Genomic DNA, 21,493 nt, shown 5'->3' on the forward strand with positions numbered 1-21,493 from the left:
CAGAATTAAGGGACAGAAGTTTAGGGGAACATGAGGGGGAACTTTTTTACTCAGAGAGTGGTAGCTGTGTGGAATGAGCTTCCAGGGGAAGTGGTGGAGGCAGTTTCATAGAAACATAGCAAATAGGTGCAGGAGTAGGCCATTCGGCCCTTCGAGCCTGCACCGCCATTCGATATGATCATGGCTGATCATCCAACTCAGTATCCATACCTGCCTTCTCTCCATACCCCCTGATCCCTTTAGCCACAAGGGCCACATCTAACTCCCTCTTAAATATAGCCAATGAACTGGCCTCAACTACCTTCTGTGGCAGAGAATTCCACAGATTCACCACTCTCTGTGTAAAAAATGATTTTCTCATCTCGGTCCCAAAAGACTTCCCTCTTATCCTTAAACTGTGACCCCTAGATCTGGACTTCTCCAACATCGGGAATAATCTTCCTGTGTCCAACCCCTTAAGAATTTTGTAAGTTTCTATAAGATCCCCCTTCAATCTTCTAAATTCTAGCGTGTTCAAGCCGAGTCTATCCAGTCTTTCTTCATGAAGTCCTGGATAGACCCGGAACCCCAGGAATCAGTCTGGTGAACCTTCTCTGTGTGTGTGTGTGTGCGACGCCTCTCGGGTGTGGAATTAAACGCTGCCTTGTCCCTGGGTGGCAGCTCTGGCCAACACCTCCCAACCACAGCCACAAAGCTGCAAGTCTCACTGCTCTTTCTGCCTGGGGATTGTGTGTAGTTCAAGCCTCTGCCCCACTTGCGTGTCCTTGGCACGCTAATTACGCCACCTCGTGGTCGCATTGAGGCGCGACAATCCCGCGAATCAGGATGGTGCTTGAGACATTGTTCTGTAGGCGTACGTACTGTGGTCTGAGGAAAAGGTAATCCAAACAACCACAGTACCAGTAATGGATCCACCTTCATCTTCTCCATCTTCTCCCCCAGCAGTCGGGGCTGAATTGTGTTAAAGGCGCTTGAGAAGTCAAAGAATGTAATCCTTACAGATGCATCAGGGATGTCCAGATGTGTGTACGCCCTCTGCAGCATGTAAATAAGGGCATCATCGACACTGATGTTGGGCTGATATGCAAACTGTAAAGGATCCATTTGAGTTGACACACTAGTCCTGATGTAGGAGAGGACAAGTCTCTCAAATGTCTTCATAATATGTGAGGTGAGCGCTACTGGTCTGTAGTCATTGTGGAGAGTGGGATGGGTCTTCTTTGGGACAGGTACCAGGCAAGATGTTTTCCACAGCCTTGGGACCTTCTGTAGACACAAGCTCAGGTTGAACAGGTGTGTTAGGATACCACACAGCTCTGAAGAGCAAGTCTTCAGTAGCCTTGGGCTGGTGTCATCAGGCCCCACTGCTTTCCCTGGCTTCAGTTGGTCCAGCATCATCTTGACCTGAGCAGTATGGAGAGTCATAGGTGGGGCTACTGGTGGAGTAGGAGGTGGGAAGAGGGGACTCCGTGCAGGTGACATCTCACGAGTGTTGGAGAGAGGGAGGGGGGGGGGGTGGAGAGGAAGCAGCAATGGTCAGCAGACCAGGTGGGGGAGGCTGGGGTGGTGTGGGGCAGTCAAATCTGTTGAAAAATCTGTTCAGATCATCAGCCAGACTCTGTTCACCATCAGGCAGTGTACCGCCCTTCTGCTTCATGCCAGTGATCTTTCACATTCCAGCCCATACCTGCTTCACACCATCTTGCTGCAGCTGTCGTTCTAGTTTGAGCCTATAGGCTTCTTTCCCCTCCTTAATCCTCACCTTGTTCCTTTTGAAGTTCTTTGATTTTATTATTATTCATGGTGCTGTTTGTTCACTAATATTCTCTAACAAACCTCTGAGGCCTCCACAGAACAGCTGTATTTATACCAGAGGTGTAGTCTACGTGATACGCAGGTATACGCCGTATACCCACTAAGAAAGCTCCAGCATTTCCGTATGCCCACTTAGAAATGCGCAATGACACGTATCAACTTCGATAGTGACAGAAGTTCTGTTTATTTTATGAATGAAAGTATGACAGTTCTGTCACAGAACTGTCATACTTTCATTCATAAATTCAACCTGTGCGCTGTGTCTCTGTCAGAGTCGCACTTTTCCTAGTCGGAAGTGGGAAAGTCCCGAGTTCCGAGTACAATGGAACGCAGCATTATAATAGCCATACAGAGGCTTCCGTCCATGGCCCGTGCCCGTGACCGTGGTGACCGCCCGTGACCTAGACCTGACGTCACGTCACCTAGACTTCAAGCCAAAGCATCCAAACAACCATTTGCAGGCAGTGCCTTTTTACTTCAAACAAACCATATTTTCATTTTCAAATCACATTAAGGGTACTCACAGTTGTGTAGACATTTGTTCAGTGTTATTCAGAGCTCAGAGAGACGTGACCCTTGGCTTCATCCATCTTGCAGGGAGTGAGTGAGGCACACCACTTCCTGGTTTTATAGTCCCTCCCCCTCCCTCCCTCCAGCAGGGGCAGCAGAGAGAATGGTGAATTTAAAAAAAAGATTAATATCTCTCTGATTTGTCATCGATGGGAAAAATCCTCCGCCCCCGTAAGGCGGAGGGAGGCTCTGGGCGAGGTGGCCAAAAATGACGGCCGTGGGTGGCGGCGTTCTGTCGGAAATCGCAGCACAGTAGGCCAAAAGCGGTCAAGATCAAAGATTTAGTGATATACTAGACCAAGTGCAGACCCGTTGGGTCTGTTCCCCCAACGTGCGGTTGTGGGGGGGAGGTGGCATGCAACGTCACACACACTAACTATCCACCCCCCCCCCCGCACTCACGCTAATTACCCACCTTGATATTATATTAATATTATTAATTTGCTCCTTTTACCCCATAACCACCCTATCTACTGACACATAGCCTCCAACTTGCAGTCACATCTAGAGGGGGGGGGGGGGGTAGAGAGTGAGGGCAGAGAGAGAAGGGGCAGAGACAGGAAGAGAGAGAGACACAGAGAGAGGGGCAAGAGGGGGAGGGGGTGGGGAGGAGGAGAAGAGGGAGGGTGGGTGAGGGGGAAAGGTGGGGAGGAGGGGAGGAGAGGGAGAGGGTGAGAGTGAAGGGGAGAGAGGGGGGGTGCTGAGAGGGGGTGAGGGGGAGAGGTGGGGAGCAGGGAGGGGGAGGGAGGGTGGAGGGAAGAGGGTAGGGGGTGTGGAGGGGAGGGGGGTTTAGGGTGTAAGGCTGGAGGGGGGGGAGGGAGGGGGGAGAGGGGGAGGGAGAGGGGGGGGGGGAGAGAGAGGGTGTGCTGAGAGGGGGGGGAGGTGTGGGGAGGGGGAGAGGTGGGGGCAAGGAGGGGGGGGGAGGGTGGAGGGGGGGAGGGGAGGTGGGGGGAGGGGAGGGGGGAGGGAGGGGAAGAGGGAGGAGGGGGAGGAGAGGAGGAGGGAGGGGAGGAGGGGGAGGAGAGGAGGGGGGGGAGAGGAGGGGAGGGAGGGGGAGGGAGAGGGGGAGGAGAGGAGGGGGGGGGAGAGGAGAGGGAGGGAGAGGGAGGGGGGAGAGAGGAGGGGGGGGAGGGAGAGGGGAGAGGGAGGGAGGAGGAGGGAGGAGAGGAGGGAGGGAGGGGAGGGGAGGGGAGAGGGGGGGGAGGGAGAGGAGGGGAGGGGAGAGGAGAGGGGGGGGAGGGAGGGGAGAGGGGGGGGGGAGGGGGGAGAGGAGGGGGGGAGAGAGAGGAGGGGGGAGGAGAGGGAGGAGAGGTGGGGGGAGATGAGGAGGGGGAGAGGAGAGGAGGGGGAGAGAGAGGAGGGGGGAGGGAGGAGGCGGGGAGAGCGAGGAGTGGGGAGAGAGAGGAGGGGGGAGAGAGGAGGGGGGAGAGAGGGAGGGAGAGAGAGAGGAGGGGGGGAGAGCGGCGGGGGAGGAGAGAGGAGGGGGGAGAGAGAGGGGGGAGAGAGAGGAGGGGGGAGAGAGGAGGCGGGGAGAGAGGAGGCGGGGAGAGAGGGGAGGGGGAAGGGGAGGGGGAGAGAGGAGGGGGAGGGGGAGGAGAGGGGGAGAGAGGAGAGGGGGAAGAGGAGGGGGGGAGAGGAGGGGAGAGTGAGAGAGACAGGGGGGAGAGAGGAGGGGAGAGTGAGAGAGACAGGGGGGAGAGAGAGAGAAAGAGAGAGGTGGGGGGAGAGAGAGGTGGGGGGGGGGGGGGGGGGGGGGGGGGGGGGGGGAGAGAGAGAGTGCCTTTTTACTTCAACCCAACCCAAACAACCATTTGCAGGCAGTGCTTTTTTACTTCCAACTAACCATATATTCATTTTCAAACCATATTATGGGTACTCACAGCTGTGGAGACATTTGTTCAGTGTCATTCAGAGCTCTGATTGAGGCACACCACTTGCAGAGACTGATTGAGGCACACCACTTCCTGGTTTTATAGTCCCTCCCCCTCCCTCCAGCAGGGGCAGCAGAGAGAATGGGGAATTTTGTAAAAGCATTAATATCTCTGTCATATTTAATCGATGGGAAAAATCCTCAGCAAACATGCGGCGGAGGGGGGCTCTGAGCAAGGTGGCCAAAAATGACGGCCGTAGGTGGCGGCGTTCTCTCGGAAATTGCAGCACAGATCGCCAAAACCGGTTAAGAACAGAGTTTTAGTAATATAGATAGATATATATATATATATACACACATATATATATATACACTGTGTGTGTGTGTGTGTGTGTGTGTGTGTGTGTGTGTGTGTGTGTGTGTGTGTGTGTGTGTGTGTGTGTGTGTATATATATATATATATATATATATATGTGTGTGTGTGCGCGCATGGTATTTGTGGTATTCATGGTGTGAGTGTGTGTGTGTGTGTGTATATATATATATATATATTATATACATATACACACACTTATATATATCTTTATAATAATTGTGGGACAAAATAATAATATACAGAATATATATATATATATATATATTCTGTATTTTACATGTTTCCTATGTATATAGAATATCTATATCCTAATATAGAACATCTATCCACTCAATATTCTAACCTTAATCAAAGTTTACAACTGTTCAAGATACCTTGCACTGGACAATTTATTTATTGCTTTCTCCGTTAGAAATGTAGATCAATGTGATCACTGTTGATGGTTAAGAATGCATCAATGGTTCAATTGTTCTTTATTGTAATGTGTGTACAACACAGTGACATTTTTTTTTTGCACAACCCACAAATGCACAGTCCACCATATTTTGGTGCCATTTACAAAACAAAAAGTCCAAAGTCCACATGCTGACAGTACTGGAGTGCCCATGATCCATGTTAAGCCCAGGTAAGCCCCAGGCTGCTGCAGGTCCACGGCCCTGTACTGTACATTAATGTTAGTGTTCCAGTGAAGCAATTGCTTATTTCTGATTAGTGCTAAATTGTTCAGGATTTGCATTGGAAAAATGCAAACAAAGCTAGCTTGTTTCAGAACAATTTTTAGTTTGATGTGACTACACAGCAGGGTAATGCTCGAGACATTCTCACATGGTTGGGAGTGCCATAGTCAGTATTTAACACAGCTGTGTGATTTGAAGGTCAGTAGGCATCAATTGTGGGATTTTATTTGACTAATGTTATCAGACCACTGAGTGGGCCTCCCATGAGTGTAGGCTTAATCTTCCAACCTACCTTTTTGCAGACTATAACGCTCTAAAGCACTATATTCTGCCCTTTTGCACTATCTGTTGTACTTGTGTATGACTAGATTATACTGGTGTATGATTAGACTGGACAGCACACAGACAAAGCTTTTCAATGTATCTCAGTGCAGGTGACAATAATAAATCAAAACCAATACTTGTATCAATTGAACCTCCTAGGCACAGTTGTATATCCAACTGAAATTTATGTGAAAAGTTTAGAAAGAGGTTTCTTTACTAAATGTTCTCTCAAAATCTTTAAGATTCAATGAATGCATCAAGGGCTCTTAGGCACATAATCAGGAATTGTAGTGAACCAAGAGGGCCTGAGCTATAGGGAAAGGTTAAGACTAGGACTCTATTCCTTGGAGCTCAGGAGGATGAGGGTCGATCTTAGAGGTGTAGAAAATCATGAGAATATTCTCCTACTCTGAGAAAGATGCACAGTCTCTTGTCCAGAGTAGAGGAATTGAGAACCAGAGGTTTAAGGTGAGGCGGGAAAGATTTAATAGGAACCTGAAGAGTAACTTCGTCACACAAAGGATGTATGAAATGAGCTGTCGGAGGAGATGGTTGAGGCAGGTACTATCGCCATCTTTAAGAAACATTTAGACAGGTTCATGGATAGGACAGGTTTAGAGGGAAGTGGACCAAATGCAAGCAGGTGGGACTAGTGTAGTTGGGACATGTTGGTCAGTGTGGGCAAGTTGGGCGGAAGGGTCTGTTTCCATGCTGTATGACTCTATAACCACAGTTGTAACCAACACAATACATACAAGTGCTACCTGACTGAAATTGATTCTGCAAATCCTTCCCCTGACCTGTTATTTTCTTGTAATCGAATGCACGTTCCAAACAGAACAGCTCCTCAGAAGAGGCTTTCCACAGCCTGTTGATGGTTTCGCTGAAATGAATCACAAATATATATTTTATAATTGTGTTTTTGCAATATTTTGATTGGTAGATTCTGGTGAGACCTGGGTTAGATCTCTGGAAAGAACATATTGTCATGCAGCACTTTTCTATGGTGAGCTGTTTTGGGGATATCCTCAATGAGTGCATTTCCTTGATTTCTTAATTACTCTCATATTATGTATTATTTCTTCCTTCATACAAAATTCTCCAGAGTGGACTTTAAATTTATTCCAGTTCATTTCACAAGCATCGCTTTCCTTTAGTCATTTTCCACTATTTTAAAAGGTTACTTAGTAATCATTCAGTTTGTCATATTGAACATATTTGATTTATGATATAGTCATGATACTTAAGCCGAGGAAATTTGTATAGAAATAAAAACAGGAAGAAGCTTAGTGGACGAAAAACCTTTGTGTTATTCAATGATTGGCTTCACCTCCACTTTCCTGCCTGATCCTCATCACCCACGATTTCCCTTCAACATAGAAATATTTCCATCTCAGTCTCAAATATACCTAATGATCCAGCATTTACAACTCTCTGGGATAGAGTATTCTAAAGGTTCACTATCAACCGAGAGAAGAAATAAAAAACAAAACCCTTTATGCATAGTACTGGAGGAACTCAATGGGTCAGGCAGCATCTGGGCAGGGAACCTCATCTCAGCCTTATTCTGATCTGGTTTTTGATTCCATCAAACCTCTTCAATATTGTATATTTTTTCAGCAAGATTCACTCCTTTTTCCAAACTTTGAAGAAAAGGTAAAACCTAGTGTTAGAAACTTACAGGTGCATCCTAATATGGCAATATATCACCAATATCCTTCTAGATTTAGGGACAGTTTCTTCCCAGCAGTTATCAGGCAACTGACCCGTCCTCTAACCAGCTAGAGATCGGTCTCGACCTACCATCTATCTCATTGGAAACCTTCAAACTATCTTTAATCTGACTTTTAGACTTTATCTTACACTTTATCCTGTATCTGTACACTGTGGACGGCTTGATTGTAATTATGTGTAGTCTTTTCGCCAGCTGGATAGCATGTAGCTAAAAGGCTTTTCAGTGTACCTTGTGACAATAATAAACAAAACTAAATCTTTTCCTAAGATAGACACCAAGTGCTAGAGTAACTACACATGTCAGGCAGCATCACTGGAGAAAAAGCATAGGTGATGTTTCGGGTCAGGCCCCTTTATCAGACAGAAGTCTGAAGTATCCCAACCTGAAATATCACCCATCCCTTTTCTCCAAAGATGCTGCCTGACACACTGAGTTAAGCCAGCACTTGGTGTCTATCTTTGGTATAAACCAATATCTGCAGTTTCTTGTTTCGAAACATTTTCTTAGATGGCTTTCCAAATCACAGTAATCCACTTACAATGCAAGTGCTCCTCTCGTTCTCTTGATATTCCATCCTCTAAATGCACTCGTCCTGCAGTTTGTCTCTCTCCCTTATAGTCGAGCAAATGCATTACAATTATCAATCTGTTCAATCTCCCACTGATGCAGAAGGGCCATGCAAATCCTCGTGAAAGACGTTCTCCTTATTTCCCAATTATAGAGGAAGATGTGGTGGAGATGAATGAAATCTTGGTGTCCCTTATCATCAGAGATGGGTAATCAGTACTACTAATTATTCAGTGATTAGTTTAAAACATGATCATATTGACTTTAGACTTTGTAATTTATCGATACAGTGTGGAAACTGGCCCTTTGACCCACCGAGTCCGCACCGACCAGCGATATCCTCGTACACTAGGGAAAATTTACAATTTACAGAAGTCAATTAACCTACAAACCTGTATGTCTTTGGAGTGTGGGAGGAAACCGAAGCACCCGGAGAAAACCCACGCAATTACAGGAGAATGTACAAATTCCGTACAGACAGCAACCATAGTCAGGATCAAACCTGGGTCTCTGGCGGCTGTAAGGCAAGAACTCTGTCGCTCACAATTCTGACAACATCTTTTCAGCACCACTTGTGGTGTTTAACTTGCTAACAAAATTTTGACCTTGCTGGTAGCAGTTTATGTACTGTAAGTCCTGGATAACTAGTACTCAAATGCTACATTGTCATTGAAAAGAATTAATGCATACCGCATACCAGTTTGGATACTCATGCTTTACTGAGTCCAATTGCACAGATCATTGCATTTTTGCTGTGTTGTTTGATGTCCCAAGTGAGGAAATCGGACAGGGAAAACTGTGAAATGTCTGTATCGGAGACCACAGTTATCTCCAAGTTGTGCTCAGCTGGATACAGATGTTGTCTCCTGAAGTGCACTGATGGAAGAAAATAACCGCTCAGTGGTGACAGTGAATCTGTGAGACATTGCTTAGCTTTCCACAGGTCCTGTCCACGACTGGAGCCAGAATGAATGGAGGTGTAAAGCTCAGAAAAGGAGTTGCAGGCCGTTGTATGGATGTCTTTTTCCACGGTTGAAGCAGCCAATTCCATACAACATCAATTACGCTAAACAAATGAGACCTTGCAGGTCTTGGCAACAGCTGTGTAGACTCCAGAAGTCATTATGTCTGGTGCTTAAATAGGATGTCAAACACTTCAACCCATTTTATATGGTTTTACCAACACAACGAATTTATAGACCAAGTGCTGTTGATCCACCTCAAGCTACTCTATGGTGGTTGACTTAAAGGTGTAATGGTAGTACCCTGCATATGGAGAAATGGAAATTGGAAGTTCAAGGTTTCCTTACTTTATCATCCTTATCCCTCTTCTTAATGCTGGTTCTGAACTTCAATCCAACTGGCCTTTAAACGACAGAAAATTAGCATTATTTGCAATTGAATTACCATTGACATCCAAAGCAGAAACCATGGGCCCATGTTTTTAATAGATCCAGTTGGAATATGAAAACGTACCCAAATTCATCAGGAAAACAATCCAAATTCTCAACAGGTCCATAATTACATCTTGGATTGGGGGGATAGCTGCATTCAGAGTAGGATGTTGAATCTGCCAACAGTTTTATGTGAAATTATCTGAATAGGAGACCTAATCACGATGCCTCGATTCACACCCACTTTGATACTGAGGATGTTCATCTTTTTGGACAGTTTCTAGAAATGGATAGTGCAGAAGCCTCTCCGCTTCTTGTGAATTCACGTTATATTCATAAAAATGCCACCTACAGCTATTTTGCATAAGCCACATTTTACATGCAACCTTATCACCAAACAATAGAACATCTAGCTTCTGACAGATGGAGGAAATATCAAAGGAATATACAGAAATGTGCGATTATGTATAATGTTACCACATTGCCATCTGCAGACATAGTAGGAAGCTGGGAATTTTGAGGACAATTTTGTGGGATTCTTTAAAGAAAAACTTGTTTTAGTTTAGAGATAGAGCGCAGAAACAGACTCTTAGACCCACCGAGTCTGCACCGACCAGCAATCCCTGCACACTAACGCTAGGGACAATTTACATTTGTAGAAGATAATTAGCCTACAAACCTGTATACCTTTGGAGTGCGGGAGGAAACTGAACAGCCAGAGAAACCCATGCAAGTCATGGGGAGCAGGTACAAACTCTATACAGACTGCACCCGTAGTCAGGATCGAACCTGGATCTCTGGTGCTGTAAGGCAGCAACTCAGCTATGCCACTGTGCCGTCTGGTGTTGAGCTTTAATCACTTCTCTTGGATAAGAAATGTTTTCACGCCACCTTTATGTGTTGTTGAAGATGGTGCAACTTTGATATGACAACTAAAATGCTGTTCGGCTTTTTGAGCCCGTTAGGTGTGTTAACAAAAGTTCTGATATCAAAATTTCATTAATGAAGTTCTGGCTCACAGATAGGAGTGGGTGGTCAGAGGTTAGTGAATCTCTGGAGAAGTGCGGCACAGTGACGCAGTGGTAGTTACTGCCTTACAGCACCAGAGATCCGGGTTCGATCCTGACTACGGGAGCTATCTGTACAGAGTTTATATATTCTCCCCGTTACCGCATGGGTTTTTGCTAGGTGCTCCGGTTTCCTCCCACACTCCAAAGACGTATAGGCTTGTAGGTTAATTGGCTTTTTAAATTGTAAATTGTCCCAAGTGTGTAGGATAGTGCTAGTGTATTGGGCGATCACTGGTAGGCGTAGACGCAGAGCCTGCTTCCACACTGTACCTCTAAAGCCTAAAAGTCCAAGTTGATGGTATATATGGTAAATAAATTGTGATTAGTGTCAGAGGTTATAAATGGGTCTTTTTTGGCAACACAATCTTAATGGGTTGTTAGGCCTGTGTCCATGCTATATGATTCAAAATATTTTATTATATTAGATGTGTATTTTGTATTTCGCCATACAGGTGTAATCTTAATCAATTTATTGAATAAAAGAAAACAATCTGAAGGTTTTGGACTCCAAGGCAAATTTCTGACATTGATCTGTTCTTATGTCTGATAATATTTTCAATACTCTATTACTTTTGATATACTTTGTATTCTGGGTCAGAGCTCTCATGGATTAAATACAATATTATTCCAGTCTCAATGCCAAAATAAAGTCTATTCAAAAAGTCTTCCCTCATACATGTTTTAGAAAAATAAAAAGGTTTGAATTATCAAGAAACATAGAAACATAGAAAATAGGTGCAAGAGTAGGCCATTCGGCCCTTCGAGTCTGCACCGCCATTCAATATGATCATGGCTGATCATCCAACTCAGTATCCTGTACCTGCCTTCTCTCCATACCCCCTGATCCCTTCAGCCACAAGGGCCACATCTAACTCCCTCTTAAATATAGCCAATGAACTGGCCTCAACTACCTTCTGCGGGAGAGAATTCCAGAGATTCACCACTCTCTGTGTGAAAAAAGGTTTTCATCATCTCAGTCCTAAAAGATTTCCCCCTTATCCTTAAACTGTGACCCCTTGTTCTGGACTTCCCCAACATCGGGAACAATCTTCCTGCATCTAGCCTGTCCAACCCCTTAAGAATTTTGTAAGTTTCTATAAGATCCCCCCTCAATCTTCTAAATTCTAGCGAGTACAAACCGAGTCTATCCAGTCTTTCTTCATATGAAAGTCCTGACAACCCAGGAATCAGTCTGGTGAACCTTCTCTGTACTCCCTCTATGGCAAGAATGTCTTTCCTCAGATTAGGAGACCAAAACTGTACGCAATACTCCAGGTGTGGTCTCATCAAGACCCTGTACAACTGCAGTAGAACCTCCCTGCTCCTATACTCAAATCCTTTTGCTATGAACGCTAACATACCATTCGCCTTCTTCACTGCCTGTCGCACCTGCATGCCTACTTTTAATGACTGGTGTACCATGACACCCAAGTCTCGTTGCATCTCCCCCTTTCCTAATCGGCCAAGATTTAGAAGTTGTAGATTACCACACTGGATTACCACACTGGAATTTCAGGTGACTATTCAAACTAATCTAGGCATGCTTGGCTGAAAGGTTTAGTTTAGTTTACTTTATTGTCACGGATACTGAGGTACAGTGAAAAGATTTTGGTGCTTTGCACTGTACCTCAGTACAGTGGCTTGCCTCACAAGGTTGGTCTAACCTGATTGTTATGTTTTAATCAGAATAAGTTTAGACAACTTTGAATTCAGTCGGACCTAAGAATATCCAATAAATTATATAAAAGATGACATAAGAAAAATGAAACAAATGACAACGAAGCAACTAAATTAATATAGAATTTGATGTATCATCGGTTGGGATAACTCGTACTACTTGTCAGTGTAAATTCTACAGCCAGAGACAGGAGGTCCAGGTTGCTAGCCATTTTAATCCCTCTTCCAATTCCCATACTCCCTTGGCCTTGAGGCAGTACACAAACTGGAGGAACAGCACCTCATGTTCCAAAGGTCATCTAAACCACGCAGTATGAACATTGAAAACTTCAATTCCAGGTAATCCCTCCCCCTCCTTCACCTCTATCCACATCTCAGCTCCCCAAACCTGCCTCTCCTACCCCATACACACCTTCCTTTCTACACCCCATCCCAGTCACACATTTCTGTTCCCCTCCTCCACATTCCCAATCTGCGCATCACCCACCCCTCCATCTTCGTTGCGACCATTGTACTTCTCCCCCCCCCCTCCTTCTAAGCCCCCCTCCTCAACCCAACGTTCCCCTCTAACCCCCATCTCTCCCTCCGATTCTACATTTCACTTCCCACTCCTTTCTTACCAGCTTCCAACATGTACATCCTTTGGTCTTCTGCACTTATCACCTCCAGCCTTAATTATTGTCTTCACATTCCCACTCCTCACCTGGTTTATCTGCCAATTACCTGGTCTTGTCCAACCCCTTATCCTTACCTCTCTCTATCAGCTATCTCCCCTTTACTCCATCAGTCTGAAGAAGGGTCGTAACCTGAAAAATCATCTTCTACAGATGCTGCCTGACTCATTCAGTTCCTCAGTTTGTTTTTTTCGGCCATCGTCAACACTTGAAATAAAGAACAGTTTTTAATTTCTACTGACTTCTTTCTAACTTTAAAACCATTCTTCAGAACACTGAGCACACCATATGTCAGATTGTATAACCCATGGCAATTACTTTCAGCTCTCCACAATGTTTAGTTTAGTTTAATTTATTGTCACGTGTACCGAGGAACAGTGAAAAACGTTTTATTGCGAGCTAGGCAATCAGCGGAGAGACTATACTGTACATGACTACAAATAAGCCGTCCACAGTGTACAGATACAGGATAAAGGAAATAATGTTTAGTGCAAGGTAAATTCCAGTAAAGTCTGATTACAGATAGTCCGAGGGTTTCCGATGAGGTAGATGATAACACAGGACCACTCTCGAGGTGATAAGATGCAGTGGCAGTTATCAGGCTAATATATTAAAACTAACCTAATTTAATCAAGTTAATTTATTAAAACAAGGTTCCCATTCAGATTTAGTGACTTAAGTGAAGTTCCATCCTCAACCACATTAAGGAGCACATAATAGCCTTATCAGTTTGGTTTATTTTGGATCATGTTTTCCCAGGGAGGAAATGTCAAAGAATAGAGGCTATAGCTTTAAGGTGAGAGGGACAAATTGAAATGAATTGAATTGAATACTTTATTGTCACCTGTTACAGGTGACAGTGAAATTCTTTGCTTGCATACCCAAGGTCGCCTATAAATAATCACTCATGACGGGTGCTTACAAAGTTACAAATTCCCCCTCGCACCTGGCCCCCCTTTATTCTTCCCCCATCCCTCACGGAGGTCCCCCACGCCGGGTCCTCCATTGTTTATTGTTTTTCCCCCTCCCTCATGGCGGCCCCCCTCCCATGCCAGGTTCCTTCCCTCAGCAAAGGCGCCCTCACCTCTGCATGTCCGTCGGTCGGCGCCATCATTGACCAACACTCCACTAACGACGCCGAGTCCTCTTCAGGGGCCGATGGCCGCGGGAGATGTGTGGGGGAAGTTATTTTACACAGTGAAGTGGTAGGTGCCTGGAATGTACTGCCAGGGGTGTGGTGATGGAGGCAGATACAATAGTGGCATTTAAGAGCCTGTTAGATAGATAAATGGATATGCAGGGAATGGAAAATATAGGTCATGTGAAAGCAAACAAGATTATTTTAGCTGGCACGAACATTGTGGGCCTGCTCCAGCGCTATACTATCCTGTATCCCTCCCTCCCCCATCTCTCCTCCCTCCCTCCAGCCTCGGCGTTGATGTAGGAGGGTTTGTTTTGAAAGCGGTTATGTTATGGCCGTCGGCGGAGTGACTCTCGGCGGCCGGTGTGAGGGAGGGAGGGCGGTGGGGAGAAGGAAGTGGAGCCGCCATCGTCACTGCCGCTGCTGCTGCTGCTGTGCGGGGCCCGTCGTTCACCCCGATAGAGGCGATGGCGGGTGGAGAGCGAGGGACCGGGGGGGGGGGGCGTAGACCCGGCTGGGGCAGCGCCTGCCCGCCCGCCCGCCTGTTGTGTTGTGTTGTGCTGTGTTGTGTTCCGGGGTCGCGGCCGCTGTGTTGTGTTGTGTTGTGTTGTGTTGTGTTGTGCTGTGTTGTGCTGTGTTGTGTTCCGGGGTCGCGGCCGCTGTGTTGTGTTGTGTTGTGTTGTTTTGTGCTGTGTTGTGTTCCGGGGTCGCGGCCGCTGTGTTGTGTTGTGGGGTCGCGGCCGCTGCCGGGACGGGACTGGGTTCAGGGTCCGTCGTCCCCGCTTCCCGCCCGGCGACGAGAGAACGATCTCCCCGGACAGACAGACAGACGAGCGGCCGCCGGCAGCGGACGGGGCGGGACGGGAGCCGCTCACTGGGCGCCAGGCTGACCGATGGGGCCGATCTGGCGGCGTGGATGGGTTTCACGGCCTCACTCACTCACCCAGACTAGGCCCCACAACACAGTGACTAGGCCCGGATCATCGAGGCGATGCGTTGACAATGGCGGCGATCTGATCGCCCCCCCCCCCACTGCGCAGGCGCGGTGAGACGACGTCATTGGTCACCAGCTTCCCCCCACTGCGCAGGCGCGGTGAGACGACGTCATTGGTCACCAGCTTCCCCCCACTGCGCAGGCGCGAGTGGCCGCCAATCATCCCGCGGCCGGAACCAGAATTTTCCCGAATTTCGCGCAAATTTATTTTTCCTCGGAATGTTTTTTACTGGAAAAAAGGGGAGTTGGTCAAACCCAACGGACGGCCATGATCAAGGACATCTTCAAATCCCGTTTCTGTAGTCTGAGGTTTTCCTGTGTTTGACAACATCAACCAAAGTACTGACGTTGTAGAGCTGGTGGCGGCTCAATGGCTGCTCCCTGGCAACGCTGGTACCCACTGTTAATGTAGCATCTTGACAAGTTGAATATGGCACAAATCAACACCTGCCTCAATGGCTGCTCCCTGGCAACGCTGGTACCCACTGTTAATGAAGCATCTTGACAAGTTGAATGTGGCACAAATCAACTCCTGCCTCAGAAATGACCTGGATCTGCTTCAACAACAAGGCCATCCGTAGACACTATCTCACTGGCTCTCCACTCTGCCGAGGACTGTCTGGATAACAGGAACACATACATCAGGTTAGATACAAAATGCTGGGGTACCTTAACAGGTCAGGCAGCATCTCTGGAGAACAGGAATGGGTGATGTTTTGGGTCGAGACCTTTCTTCAGAATGAGAATGAGAAGCGTCTCAACCCAAAATGCCACTATTCCTTTTCACCAGAGGTGCTGCCTGACCCGCTGAGTTACTCCAGCTTTTTGTAGGAAAAGTAGCTTACCTTCGTCATCAGTCCTTTATCTGTTTCCTGTCTTGCTGAATTTTATACATAATAAATGAATAACATATTGTGTAGGAAGGAATTGCAGATAGATACAAAATGCTGGAGTAACTCAGAGGGTCAGGCAACATCTCTGGTGAAAAGAAATAGGTGATGCTTCGGAATGAGACCCTTCTTCAGACCTTCATTCTACAAACAGCATTGGGGGTTCAGTATTGATGTGGATAGAGAACTGGCTGGCAAACAGGAAGCAAAGAGTAGGAGTAAACGGGTCCTTTTCACAATGGCGGGCAGTGACTAGTGGGGTACCGCAAGGCTCAGTGCTGGGACCCCAGCTATTTACAATATATATTAATGATCTGGATGAGGGAATTGAAAGCAATATCTCCAAGTTTGCGGATGACACTAAGCTGGGGGCAGTGTTAGCTATGAGGAGGATGCTAGGAGACTGCAAGGTGACTTGGATAGGCTGGGTGAGTGGGCAAATGTTTGGCAGATGCAGTATAATGTGGATAAATGTGAGGTTATCCATTTTGGAGGCAAAAACAGGAAAGCAGACTATTATCTAAATGGTGGCCGACTAGGAAAAGGGGAGATGCAGCGAGACCTGGGTGTCATGGTACACCAGTCATTGAAAGTAGGCATGCAGGTGCAGCAGGCAGTGAAGAAAGCGAATGGTATGTTAGCTTTCATAGCAAAAGGATTTGAGTATAGGAGCAGGGAGGTTCTACTGCAGTTGTACAGGGTCTTGGTGAGACCACACCTGGAGTATTGCGTACAGTTTTGGTCTCCAAATCTGAGGAAGGACATTATTGCCATAGAGGGAGTGCAGAGAAGGTTCACCAGACTGATTCCTGGGATGTCAGGACTGTCTTATGAAGAAAGACTGGATAGACTTGGTTTATACTCTCTAGAATTTAGGAGATTGAGAGGGGATCTTATAGAAACTTACAAAATTCTTAAGGGGTTGGACAGGCTAGATGCAGGAAGATTGCTCCCGATGTTGGGGAAGTCCAGGACAAGGGGTCACAGCTTAAGGATAAGGGGGAAATCCTTTAAAACCGAGATGAGAAGAACTTTTTTCACACAGAGAGTGGTGAATCTCTGGAACTCTCTGCCACAGAGGGTAGTCGAGGCCAGTTCATTGGCTATATTTAAGAGGGAGTTAGAGTGCCCCTTGTGGCTAAGGGGATCAGAGGGTATGGAGAGAAGGCAGGTACGGGATACTGAGTTGGATGATCAGCCATGATCATATTGAATGGCGGTGCAGGCTCGAAGGGCCGAATGGCCTACTCCTGCACCTAATTTCTATGTTTCTATGTTTCTATATGCATAACATGTATATTTATGTTTCTGTGCTTGTCTGAGACTACCTGCCTGTGATAGTTCTACAAGCACAATTTTCATTTTACCTGTACCTCACCATATTTGTGCATATGATGAATTTGCTCACAGTACTCCAAATGCAGCCTGACAAAACAATAAAAAAGATTAAATTGTGAGCAATTTTGGGCACAATATCTGTGGAAGGATGTGCTGGCTGGAGAGGGTCCAGGGGAGGTTTATAAGAATGATCTTAGGAATGAGTGATTACTCTGTTGAACCTATGATGATAATTTGTCAGTACTGGGCCTGTACTCGCTGGGGTTTAGAAGAATGAGGGGGGACCTAATTGAAACATAAAGAATAGTGAAAGGCTTGAATAGAGTGGATGTGGAGATGATGTTTCCATTAGTGGGAGAGTCTAGGACCAGATGTCATAGCCTCAGAATTAAAGGATGTTGTTTTAGGAAGGAGATGAGGAGAAATGTATTTAGTCGGAGGGTGGTGAATCTGTGGAATTATTGGCCACAGGAGGCTGTGGAGGTCGTCAGTGGATATTTTTAAGGCAGAGATAGATAAATTATTGACAGGTACAGGTGTCAGAGGTTATGGGGAGAAGGCAATAGAATGGGGTTAGGAGGGAGAGATCGATCAGCCATGATTGAATGGCGGTGTGGACTTGAAGGGCCGAATGGCCTAATTCTACTAATTTTGCCTCATTTATCATTTATGTGTGAACGAGGGGGTTTCTGCTAAAGTTAGGGCAGCTGAACAAGAGACACTGAGGAATTTCAACCTATTTTTAGTGGGCTTTGAAAGCAAGGAGAACAGTTTCAAGGTAAAAAACGTGCTTAAAAGGAGCTCACATGAGCAGGTGAGTAGTGACTGAAAACATCCCTGAAACAGTTGGTAAAGACGACTCCAGAAATATTGATGGACAAAATCAACAGAAGTATTGATATTTGTTTGTAAAATGTGCGAGAGGAAAGGGAGTTGAGAATTGAAGGTTTGTTTTAATATTCAGAACAGTAACACTACTATTGAAGGGTTCTGCATGTGGAGGCCTCTTGAATAAAACATGCAGTGGAATTGACTGGGGGCTAAATTCAGAAATTACTGATGAGGTGAATCCCAGATGGAATTTATTGTGCATGTCAGAAGTAAATTCAGTGGTGCTGGCAGATCTTGAATCACCACAGGGTCATGAGCATGAATACCCTTTTAACTTTATTAATTGCTTTTGCTCCACATCTACACTAACCAATTAGTAATAAACAATTTGATGCTCAATATTTCTAAGTAAATTGAGAAATATTTAATCTCCTCAGTTTAAGCCCTCTTTCTCTTTTTATCTATTCTACTCCCACCTTTCTTTATTCCGTGAAGAAAATAAAGGGCTTTTTATTTCAATATCTTCATTTTGTGGGATGCAAGGGCCGCTGACATCTCACAGCCTGTTGTTTAACATTAATTACCTTTGGGAATGCGGTGGTCCTGGTGAGGCGTGTTCTTCAACCTCTACGGTCCATTAATGAGGTGCTTATGTTACAAGTGAGTAGTTTGCCAGACCACGTCAGAGGACAGTTAAAAGTCTATCACATTGGCAAGAACAATCTGCCAGAGGAGGTAGTTGAGGCAGGGACTATCCCAACATTTAAGAAACAGTTAGACAGGTACATTGATAGGACATGTTTGGAGGGATATGGACCAAACGTGGGCAGGCGGGACTAGTGTAGCTGGGACATTTTGGCCGGTGTGGGCAAGTTGGGCTTAAGGGCCTGATTCCACACGGTGTCTCTCCATGACTATGACTTGACAAATATTACTCTGTTGAAGAACATTATTGAACTAGATGAGTTTTCACAACAATCTAATAATTTGTGCTCATCGATAAAAACCTAATTCTTCTTCCTTAAATTCTATTTTTTTTCCTATTGAATTTAAATTCTGCAACTCCTGTGGTGACATTTGAACTTACTTACCCGTGGATAGTTACTCCTGCTCTGTGGGTTACATTTATTTAGCTACAGTGCGGAAACAGGCCCTTCGGCCCACCGTGTCTGCACTGACCAGCGATCCCCGCACATTAACTCTCCAGTCCACACACTAAGGACAATTTTACATTTGCCAAGCCAATTAGCCTACAAACCTGTATGCCTTTGGATTGTGGGAGGAAACCAAGGATCTCAGAGAAAACCCACGCAGGTCATGGGGAGAACGTACAAATTCCGTATGGACGAGCACCCATGGTCGTGATCGAACCCGGGTCTTTGGCATTATAAGGCAGCAACTCTATGCCACCATAATCCACCGTGTGCCACTATGCCACCGTAATCATCACAGTGCTGTAATCTGCTATTTCAATAGACCAGCATACTGTTTAATAATTGTTTACTTTTAAATTCTATATTTAAGACAGTTGAGGCAGGTACTATTGCAATGTTTAAGAAACATTTAGACAGGTACATGGATAGGTCAGGTTTAGGGCCAAACGTGATATGGGCCAAACGTAGGCAAGTGGGATTAGTGCCGATGGGCCATGTTGGTTGATATGGGCTAGTTGGGCTGAAGGACTTGTTTCCACACTGTTCCACTATGCTCAGTTTTGGTCAATGCTATTAGATTAGAAGATCGTCCAATTGATCCAACTAATTGGAAAACAGTGTAGGAATGAACTAGTTTAAACCGATGGTAGACTCAAAAAGCTGGAGTGGCTCAGCAGGTTGGGCGACATATCTGGAGAAAAGGAAAAGGCCACGTTTTGGTTTGAGACCCATCTGCAGAAGAAGTCTGATGAAGGGTCTCAACCTGAAACGTCACCTATTCTTAATTGGAAAACAGTTTGGTTCCAGTGCACAAATTTAAAGGAATGACAGAATAATTTGATGATCCTTTCAGGAAAATGTTGCTGATCAGACCTTGAAATCAAATGCGCGTATTTTACAATTGATACTTGGCAGTAAAAAAATGTAAATAACCAAATTAGTAGAAGATAGGAGTGTTTGAATATACGAGTCAATGATTGACTCATTTCTTTAAAATGTTTTTGTTGCAGACTGGGCAAGTTTTACTTGTTTTATGAGATTTCTCAGCAGCAAAAAACAATGATTAAACTTTTTTGAAATCGCATTATAGAGAAATAAATGCATTTTTGGGGGCTGGGAATCTGGTTCTGAACATGGTATGCTGTCTTGCAAGTAGGAAATGCTGAGCAAAGGCAAATTGAGTGGTGTAAACAGACTGGCAGATTGCAACAGGAAAAAACAATTATATTTTTGGACTGAAGTATTGAAGGCCAGACTCAGCAGGGGTATCCTACATAGTTCTGGCTATTTAATCATTGGAAGGATATTATTAAATCTTGCTGGACTTGATCTTCCCCCTTATGCTCACAACTCACTAGGACCAGGTGTGGGGTACTGATTCTATTGGCTCTCCATGGAGTTGGCAAGTGTGGTCTGAGTGGTGATCAGGCTTTGAGCTACATAGTCCATAGGCCGTGCCCTGGGGAAGGTGTCCGACAAGCGATGACTGATGACAGAGGCACCTTCCCTTCTATCAAAGCATTGGAAATTTTGACTGTGTTTAAATGCCTCTGCTGTGCAACTATTATAATCCTAATAAACAATTAAAAAAATCATTTAACAAAGAGATAATTAAAACACATATGGATACATAGGAATTATTACAAATATTAAACAAAAGGAAATGTTTAAAAAAGATACCTCAAGTCAAGTCAAATTTATTTGTCACATACACTTACGAGATGTGCAGTGAAATGAAAGTGGCAATGCTAGCGGACTTTTGTGCAAAAAGACAAACAACCAAACAAACTATAAACACAATCATAACACACATATACCTTTACATAATAAATAATGGAAGGAAAAACGTTCAGTAGAGTTAGTCCCTGGTGAGATAGGCGTTTACAGTCCGAATGGCCTCTGGGAAGAAACTCCTTCTCAACCTCTCCATTCTCACCGCATGGCAACGGAGGCGTTTGCCTGAACGTAGCAGCTGGAACAGTCCGTTGCAGGGGTGGAAGGGGTCTCATGATATTGTTGGCTCTGGAGTTGCACCTCCTGATGTATAGTTCCTGCAGGGGGGCAAGGGAAGTTCCCATAGTGCGTTCGGCCGAACGCACTACTCTCTGCAGAGCCTTCTTGTCCTTGGCAGAGCAATTCCCAAACCAGATGGTAATGTTCCCGGACAAGATGCTTTCCACCGCCGCTGCGTAGAAGCACTGGAGGATCCTCGGAGACACTCTGAATTTCCTCAATTGCCTGAGGTGGTAAAGGCGCTGCCTTGCCTTACTCACGAGTGCTGAGGCGTGTGATGCCCATGTCATATCCTCGGAGATGTGGACTCCCAGATATTTAAAACAGTTCACCCTATCCACAGGATCCCCATTTATCCTCAATGGAGTGTACGTCCTCGGATG

The sequence above is a fragment of the Amblyraja radiata genome, chromosome 22 (assembly GCF_010909765.2).
Source record: "Amblyraja radiata isolate CabotCenter1 chromosome 22, sAmbRad1.1.pri, whole genome shotgun sequence".
Taxonomy (NCBI): Eukaryota; Metazoa; Chordata; class Chondrichthyes; order Rajiformes; family Rajidae; genus Amblyraja; species Amblyraja radiata.